Source organism: Corvus moneduloides, chromosome 9 (genome assembly GCF_009650955.1).
Source record: "Corvus moneduloides isolate bCorMon1 chromosome 9, bCorMon1.pri, whole genome shotgun sequence".
Lineage (NCBI taxonomy): Eukaryota > Metazoa > Chordata > Aves > Passeriformes > Corvidae > Corvus > Corvus moneduloides.
Genome location: NC_045484.1, coordinates 24022107 through 24030759, shown reverse-complemented (window position 1 = coordinate 24030759; position 8653 = coordinate 24022107).

Below are 8653 nucleotides of genomic sequence, written 5' to 3'. Positions count from 1 at the left end.
AGGGCTGTGGGTGGGCTGGCTTTCAAGGTAGTGAGTAGCTTTGTTAATTTTCAAAACTAATAATTTTCTTCGGGCCACTCCAGTGGCAGCAACAGGCTTCAAATTTGGCTTCCATGGAAACATACTGCCATGGTAACTGAAAGGCCTGACAATCAACCTTCCTCCCTTCCTTCCTCCCTTCCTTCCTCCCTTCCTTCCTCCCTTCCTTCCTCCCTTCCTTCCTTCCTTCCTCCCTCCCTCCTTCCCCCCTTCCCTCCTTCCTTCCCTCTCTCCCTGCTTCCCCCTGCCAGATTCCATCAGCACATTTAAAATTCTCCAACCATAGAAATTAATTTCTCTGGGAAGAACAAAAAAGGTTGTAAAACCAATGGTGCCATTTCACTGCCATTGTTTGGAAAAAAAAAAAAATAAAGCTCTTTCAAGTCTGGAGGGAGATGTCACTGAGACACAAATTCTCCTCCAATGTGGAAAAAAACCCCAACTCTAAACGAAATGCTTCATCTTTAGATTGTTCTGTGGGGACTTGCTGTCATGGGAAATTGGACTCTGCACCCAGCCCAACATCTGTAATACTGAGGAGGGTGAGAATTGACTCATCCAGTGGTTGTGAGCCGCAGTACCAGTGTTGTGCTGGGTCCCTTCCAGCTAATTAATTTGACACCAGATTTTCTGTTGCTGCCTGTCACAGCTGCTTTCACACTAAGATTGGTTAGCAAAGTTTGGCAGGCTGACAAGCAGCCCCAGTTCAGCAACTTTGCTCTGATTCAGCCTGGAGTGGGAGGGAAGGGGGAATTGGGCCTCCTGAAATGTTTTGCTCAGCAAGAAGCAGGGCGAGGGTAAAGACTCTGCAGGGCACGGGGTACAGAGGAGCTTGGAGTCAGATGCTTTGTTTTTGCTTTCCCTTCAATCCAGAACAAAGCTCACGACCTAACTGGCACCACATCTGGTAAGAGTCCTATGGCCAGTTCTGAGGCAACACTGTGTGTGTGTATGGGTGGGAATCTTGCTTCCCTCATCGTTCCCTTGCCCAAAATCATCACCCTCAGCACTTGAGAGCTTTTCTTGTCAGCTGCCTTAAGAATTGTAGCGCCTGCACCCAGGCTGCTTGTGGGGAAAGCAGAGCTGCCTCATCTATTTCCTGCTCCTTTTCTCCTTCTCGTTTCACCCTATTTTTCACCCTGATGTTCTTGCAGCAGCTCTAGAACCACTTGCTTAGCCAGGAGATGCTCCTGCAGCCTGCTATGGGATGAAGTGGAGAAACAGTTCCTGGAGCTACATAGCTGTTCACTGGAGACCTGTGCAGCTGGTCCTGCTTGTCACTGAGCTGTGCCAAGGGATTTTGTTGGTGACGGTAACAATCCAGGGACTCCTGATGGTGGTGGATGAAGCAGACTGGCTTTTCTTCTCTAGCAGGGGAGTTGAGACGAGTGGTGCTGGAGAGGGGTGAGCAGAACTGGCTGCACTCAGCACTGCTGGGATGATCCGGGAGTGGACTCTATTCGATAACTCACAAGTGAGTGTTGTGTGCTGTGTGGCATTATCCGTGGGGACATGCTGCCTTCAGAGAAAAACGTGTATCCCTGCCATGGAACACTTCTGTGGAGAAAATGCTTTCTGTGCTCATCCTAAGCACCAAGCTGTGGTACAAATCTTCCAACTGACTTCAGCAAGTGGTGTTCCCACACTGGCTGATTTTCTCTTATGTTGAGCTGTGTCATATCCTTGCTGCTCTACAGAGAACTCTTAACCTATTTTGGGTCTTTTCAAGCTGAGTTTACAGCAATCTGCTAATTCTCTCCAAGCTAAGTGGAGTATGCCATCCAGAACTTCTTGTGTTCTGTGAAAAGATCATGTCACCCCTGGCTTGGGAAGGTCCTGTTTATCCCCAACATGTTCTTCCAGCAGCATCAGGATGCAGCTTTTCCTCATGACTGGCCTTAAACTGCCTCACAGTGCCATGATGCCCTGCAAAGCCATTTTTGGGGTGCCACATCAGCACAGAGTGTGTTCTCTCCCATCCCTACACCTGCTCTCAGATCCATTGCAATGCAGGAAAGGGTGGCTGTAAAACTGCCTTATTCTGAGAAATTTACTTCAAGATCTACTTGAAACTGGAGCAGGCTCCCACTCCTGCAGGAAATACCATGAGGGTCCTAGAGGTTTGACTATCCCACTTTTCATTGTAGGCCCGAACAGCTTGGGCAGCTTTGAAGGCCCTCATCCAACTATTTTTCACCAAACATGGTGCTGGAGCAGCTGATTTCCCCATGCAATTGCATTGCAGGAAGCCAGCAGTTATATCTGTGCTGGTGGCATGAACACAGTCCTAAGGCTTGGGCTGGAAATGCCAGAACAGTCTGTCTGATCCTAACTGGAAACCTTGCTGGCATATCAATGAGCTCTGCTGCAGTCACAGGCTGCGATTGTGAATTTATAGGGGAAGTGATCAGATTAATTGAGCAGCAGTGGGAGTGTTCAATTACACTGGCTTCTGATTAATCACCCTTAGTTGAACAATGTCAGCACACTTCCTACTACCAAAAGCATTGCCCAAGGTGTGTGGAGCAGCAAGGCCTTTAATCAATGGCAAAGCCAAACATTCCTCAGCACCAGCAGTTCCTCTCCTGCCTTGTTGATTCTGTGTAGGAATTTATAAAAGTCTCAGCCAAGTATGCGAAGCCATTTTGCTTTTGATTCTAAAAAAGACTGGGATGATGAGGGAGATCTTTAGGAAATCAGTTGGCAGCTTGGACTCATCTCTTTGATATGGAGATATCAGCTATCATCAGTGTAACATTACAAACACTGTCCCTTGAAAGTGATCCTACTACTGGTGTGCTTTCCTTCCACACACATTATCCCAAGGGATGGTGATTGTAGGGCATCTCTGGGGAAGACACTAAGCTGGCACTGGAGCTACTCTGAGAAGAGTTACTCCATCTTTTCAGCCTGTTTCTCCTGGCATCCCTTCCCTTCTTTACAGGGCTAGAAGTGATATAAGCCCTCAATCTATCTGTTGGGAGTCGGGGCTACTTGCCTTTCCCACCTTCAAAGCCATGTCCAAATGCCATGAAAGGTTTGGGCTGTTGTGAAAGTTCCATGAAATTTTTGGGCCGTTGTGAAGGTTGGAGGAGAGCCTGAAGGGAACATCTGAGCGTATCTTTAGCCATTCTCTACCCCTCAGTCCATGCAATAACCTCATCTTCCAATGTAAGTATCTCTACTTTTCTGAATGTTTCTCCTTGTAACCCATTCCTTCTGAGCCTTTGCGTGTCCAGGTAAGTGCCTTGAGCCCTTTGGGTGGGAACTCCCCCATTCTGGTTCCAGCTGTGTGCACCAAGGCAGGTCACTCCCTGACACACTGCCCTGATGCCTCCCTGCTCCACAGAAATCTCTCTAATTTCTCACCTGACTCTGATAAGTTTTCTCTGGTATCTTGGTATCTGCAGCCACTAGCTTGTTTCTGCTTTCCTCCACTCTGGGAACATTAGACCAGAGGTCACGTTTTCACAGCAAAAATTCTAATTGCTCCCTAAGAGCAGGGCTGTCTGCTGTTGACTTTCAGCCCTGTTACATTACCGAGGTGCTCTTTGGTATCATGCTTGTGATACTCGCATCTTCTTCTAAATGAGGGCTCGGTGTCATCACCAGATCTCACTGCCTGACTTCTCTTTCTGTCTGGGTCATCAGCTAAAGTGATTTAATTGCTTGATGAATTCCATTGTTCCTGTTTTCTCCTCACTTGTTAGATCCTGTCCTGTCAGCACAAGCATGGCATAAAATTCTGGCTTCTGTGCAGATTCCTCTCAGGGGCTCACATCACCGAAGTTACTTTTACACAAAATGTATGTATGACCAATCTCCTCACGAAAATATACAGAAATATATTTGTGCTGTGTTTCTAGGTGAAAGGAAGAACCTCCCTGGGAATGAGTGTGTGGGTGGCAGCCCGCTGCATAAGCAGTGCTGCTCTTTTGGGCTCTGCAGTCGCTAAAGGATGTGCTTTCTTGTCCTCCAGATTCACATTTTACCTTCCTAATATTCCAATTAAAATAAGCAGATCCCTATAGCTTGTGAAGATTTATAAAACTCAGTGCCTTTTGCTTTATCACAGGAAGTTATATACAGCTGTAAGAAAAGTTAGAGATCTCCTGTGTGTTTTTTCTGTTTTCTTCCCAATATTTGAGTATTTTTGCTTTAACAAGTCCAAATTCCTCCTCCTTTTGCTAACTAGTCAATATCTAAATCACACAGTCCCTGTTTATGCTTTGACTCACACCCTTCTCCCTGGCCATGTTGCTTCTGGAGTATGGACAGTTGTCCATGCTCTTCTATGCCATACAGTCTGCATACTGACTTCTCCAGGGGAGGGCTTGGTCCATAATCTGGAGGCATCTCCAGGTGACCAGCTCTGTTTTACCTCTCAGGTGGAGGAAATCTCTCACCAGAGGCTGTGTCCATAGTCATCTCCCTCAGGAATTAAGACCAAGACTCCAGCTTTGCCCACTTTCATGCAGTTCCCTGGCAATATGAGGATCCTCAGGGTCTTGACCACCCTGCTTAATTCTGTGCCTGAATCAAGCACTTTATAGGTTACATGAAAACAGGTGCTGGGCAATCTTGACTTTCCCATCAGAGTTTTTGGTCCAGTTCACAGCTTTGTTGTGGCACAAGCAGCCACATGTCAGCTCCCCTTGCCTTTGGCACATGCGAGGCAGCCCTCTCCTCCGCCACGGGTGGTTAAGCTCCCCTGAATTACAGAGTATTTATTGCACAATAAGAACACACACAGACTGTTGCTGTGACTGCTCATGGTGAGTTGTTTCAATGCTTAAAGCCTGTGGCTGGATATGGAAGGTTTCCAACACCACCAGTTACTCGCAAACTGCACACAGACAGATCCCTTACATTATGGTCTTGGAAATATTCCCCCCTTGGGCTTCTTCATTATCAGTTCAAGATGGCAACAATACAGTCCTATATCTGAATTATGAATGCCAGCCTCTGTCTGCTGCCGTGCAGCCATTCAGCCTTGCCGGAGCTCCTTAGATGGGTTTAATCCCAAAATGAGTTCTGAGGAATGCTGCCAAACTTTTACAACAGCACCAAAGTTGATGAACTGCCCTTCCCTCCCTACTCTTGTAGCTTTTTATTATTTTTATTTGTCGTGTGTTTTTTCTTCTGTTGAATAATTCAGCTAATAGGCTGGCGCTGGAGCGCTTGAGAGCTGTTCCCTAATGAGGGAAGCAGCTTGCCAGCTTTTTATCTTTCCAGTCGTTTGACTGCAAACCCAACATTATTAACAAATCACCATGGAAGGGCCGTGGCAATACAGAACAAAATGTTATTGTCTTAACTTAAGTGGGCAAGGAAGGAAAAATAAACAGAATAAAAGAAACCCAAGCCCTGCCCGGGAAAACAAAGTGTGAAAGTGAAGCGTGAGTGGAAGGAAGTGATGGTAATAGAAATCTCTTTGCAACCCCATTCTGTCTCAATATCTGCAAGCAGAGAGAAGCTGTATGGGAGAAAGGATGTTAACTTGCTGAAGAGACCTAATTCAGAGGATGAGTGTAGGTGTAGCTGTTGGCAGCTCTGTTTCTTGCCATGTTTTAATGAATAAAAGTTTGTATAGAAAGCTTTATTTTCCTTGGCCAACTTTATTATTTTTTTTTAAAGCTGGATCATTTATGGTCCATGTGACAAAGACTGGATTAAAAAAAATCCAGTGTGATGCCTTTTTGCACATTGCTGAATCCCCTTTAAAACGGCATTGACATCACTTTTTCTTGAGTTTGTTCAGACACTGACATATTTCAGATGAGCATTTTAGTCCGTGGTCCTCCCTGCTTTTGTCCTTTCCTGGATGCCCAGGGTTCAGCAGCTCTGAGTGCCTGAGGAGTCCCACTAGGGAGGACATTTGCAAAATCCCTCGTCTCCTTTGCAGGACAGTAAGTGGGGAGCAGGCAGAAAGGCTGATGTGGTTCAAACGAGCCCTCCCTCAAGCCAGCAGCTTGTCTGACACCAGAACTCTCATCTCAAATTCCTGCCCAGTGAAATTCTGCAGCTGAACTAAAATGACACTGAGTGCTACATCCGAGTTTGACGTTGTTAACATTGTGATGTTTTCTGCAGTGCAGGGAAGATACTCATCTTAGGTCTTGGGGTCAAATTCTCACCCGTGGATGCAGGATGAGATGCTTAATTTGATAAGAGGATTTTATGTCAAATACTGACCTAAAAATGAACATCTAGAAACCTCACACATGGCAAGTCCCAGTTATACTAGGTACTGTACAAACACGGGTCCAAGAGAGTCTAATCTCAGGAAGCGTGTTTTCTCATTTTTTTCCTGTTATGCTGCCAGCATTTGCACAAAATGCAGAACTCTGAGCTGAATGGCACAGCTGGGCAAAATTTGGTGTCTCTGAACTGAGCTAACCTGGCTTGATTAGAAAATAAAATCCCACTCATCTGGTCTGTAATTGCTATTAAAGTGTCCTTTGAAGATACAAGGCTGAGTTAAATCAACCTTGCTATATGGACATCCAGGGAATTGCATCAAATTAGAGAGGTTAAAGATCTGACTTGTTATGTTTGTTTGCACTCAAAGCCTGGAGAAGGGAAATTGAGATGAGCAAAAATGGTGATGGTAAGGAAAAACGGGGGGGAAACAGACAAAAAGAGTGATTGAGAGCTCATGGAGCATTGTTCAAAACAGGCCCTCAGGGAATGCAAACTCACAATTGTTGCTTCTGGAAGACAGATCCCCTTTTGTTTGCATGTATGTATTGCTGAGCACGCTCCGTCTGCTTCATGCTCGGTTATAATCTGTCTCCCATTTCACATCAGTCTTGCTCCTGTCTTAGTCCATCCTTCAGCTACTGGCGGCAGGAGATGAAATACCCTTTGCTTTGCCTGGCAGGGGTGTGTGTGATGTGAAGCCAGATGGCTGCCAAGACGAGCATTTGAGAGTGTCTCCACATTATTAAATTGCAGCTGCTGTTTTTGCAATCAGAGGTGATGGGAGGGTTCCCAGCAGCAACCAGGAGCAGATGGATGAAGAGGGACATGTCTTGGTGGGGTGTGATTAAAATCTGCTGGGACGGGATGTGCTCAGTCCCACTCTGGGCTTAGGCTTTCTGTGGGACAGTGGGATCATAGGAATGGGTTTATTCTGCCTGTCCATAAAGGTGGGGACCAGGAGCTTGCTTTGATGCACCAGTGTGATCCCACTGTAGCTGGTTGAAGTCAAACTGTTTGTTGTTTCTTGCTCTTTTTTCTTTTTTTCCCCTCTTACTGCTGCATTACCTTACTAAAAATACCTAAAATCATATCATTTACTGAGCTGCTTCCTCTGCTTGTTCTTGTTCCAGGCACAAACATCCATCTCTCTCTAAACACCTCTCTCCTCTGCCCAAATTAAGTCATTGCTTCAAAGCAGAACTTCATCTTTAGGGAACCTGTTATTCCATAGTCCTGACTTGCCTCCTCCTGCGCTAAGAGGAAATTTGGCCCTCAAGATAGGGGTCTGGCTGAAGGGAAGGTTGATAATGCCATCATCCTCTAAATTGGATGTTGGAACATCCTGGCTTCTTGCTGAGAATTAGAAGGGCTGTTTTGGGTCAAGCTGAATCCTGTGTGACTCTGGATCCTTTTTCAGCCAGAGGCCAGGAGGACATGCTGAAAGAAGACGTGTAATTACTGTACTTTCCCTGCTGGTAACCCCCAGCCTTTGGCAATCATCAGCTTAAGGACTTCATGTGTGCTGTGCAGTCAGGAAAAGGCAGCGATCTCAGTTGCCTTCAAGAAATTTAAAGAAGAACCTCCTATTCCATGTTTCCCTCCTGTCTGATTCACACACAGCACAACCCTCCTGCAGTCTCGTGGCTAAGAAAACAGGCTGAATTTTAGCTGATGTTGTTCTTGAATCAGGATGTTTCAGGGTGGGTCCTGTTGGTGATGAGTTTTTCTGTGTGCTGTCTCCTGAAGTTGTAAGTTGGCAAGCTGCCCTCTAGATCTGGATTGATAGCAGAGGTGTCAGAGTGTGGTGTTCTAGCCGGGAGCTTTTCATGGAAAATCCTGCTCTCCAGGTAAAAGGAAATGACAACAAAACAAAAGCCAGCTCAAGAGTAATTGTAAAAGGACCCCTTGATGAAACAAAGTTAATGTAAAACAACTGAGCTTTGTTGATGATGCCATGAGAACTATCTCAGGTCAGAGCAGGAGATGATCCGGCCTGTCATTTTGGAAGCCTGTGGTGGTGACAGTGGCCTAAGGTGGTGCCTGACTGGTGACCACTGTCACGGTTAAACCCAGCGGGAAACTCAGGCCCACACAGCTGCTCACTTCCCCCGTGTGGGATGGGAAAGAGAACTGGAAGAGTAAAAGTGAGGAAACTCACGGGTTGAGATAAAAACTGTTTAATAGGCGAACGAAAAAAGCCATGAACGCAAGCAAAGCAAAACAAGGAATTCATTCACCACATCCCACGGGCAGGCAGGTGTTCAGCCATCCCAGGAGGGCAGGGCTCCATCATGAGTGATGGTAACTGGGAGAGGCAAACGCCATCACCTCAAACATCTCCCCTTCCTTCTTCTTCCCCCAGCTTTATATGCTGAGCATGACTCATGAGCATGGTGTGAAACGGCCCTCT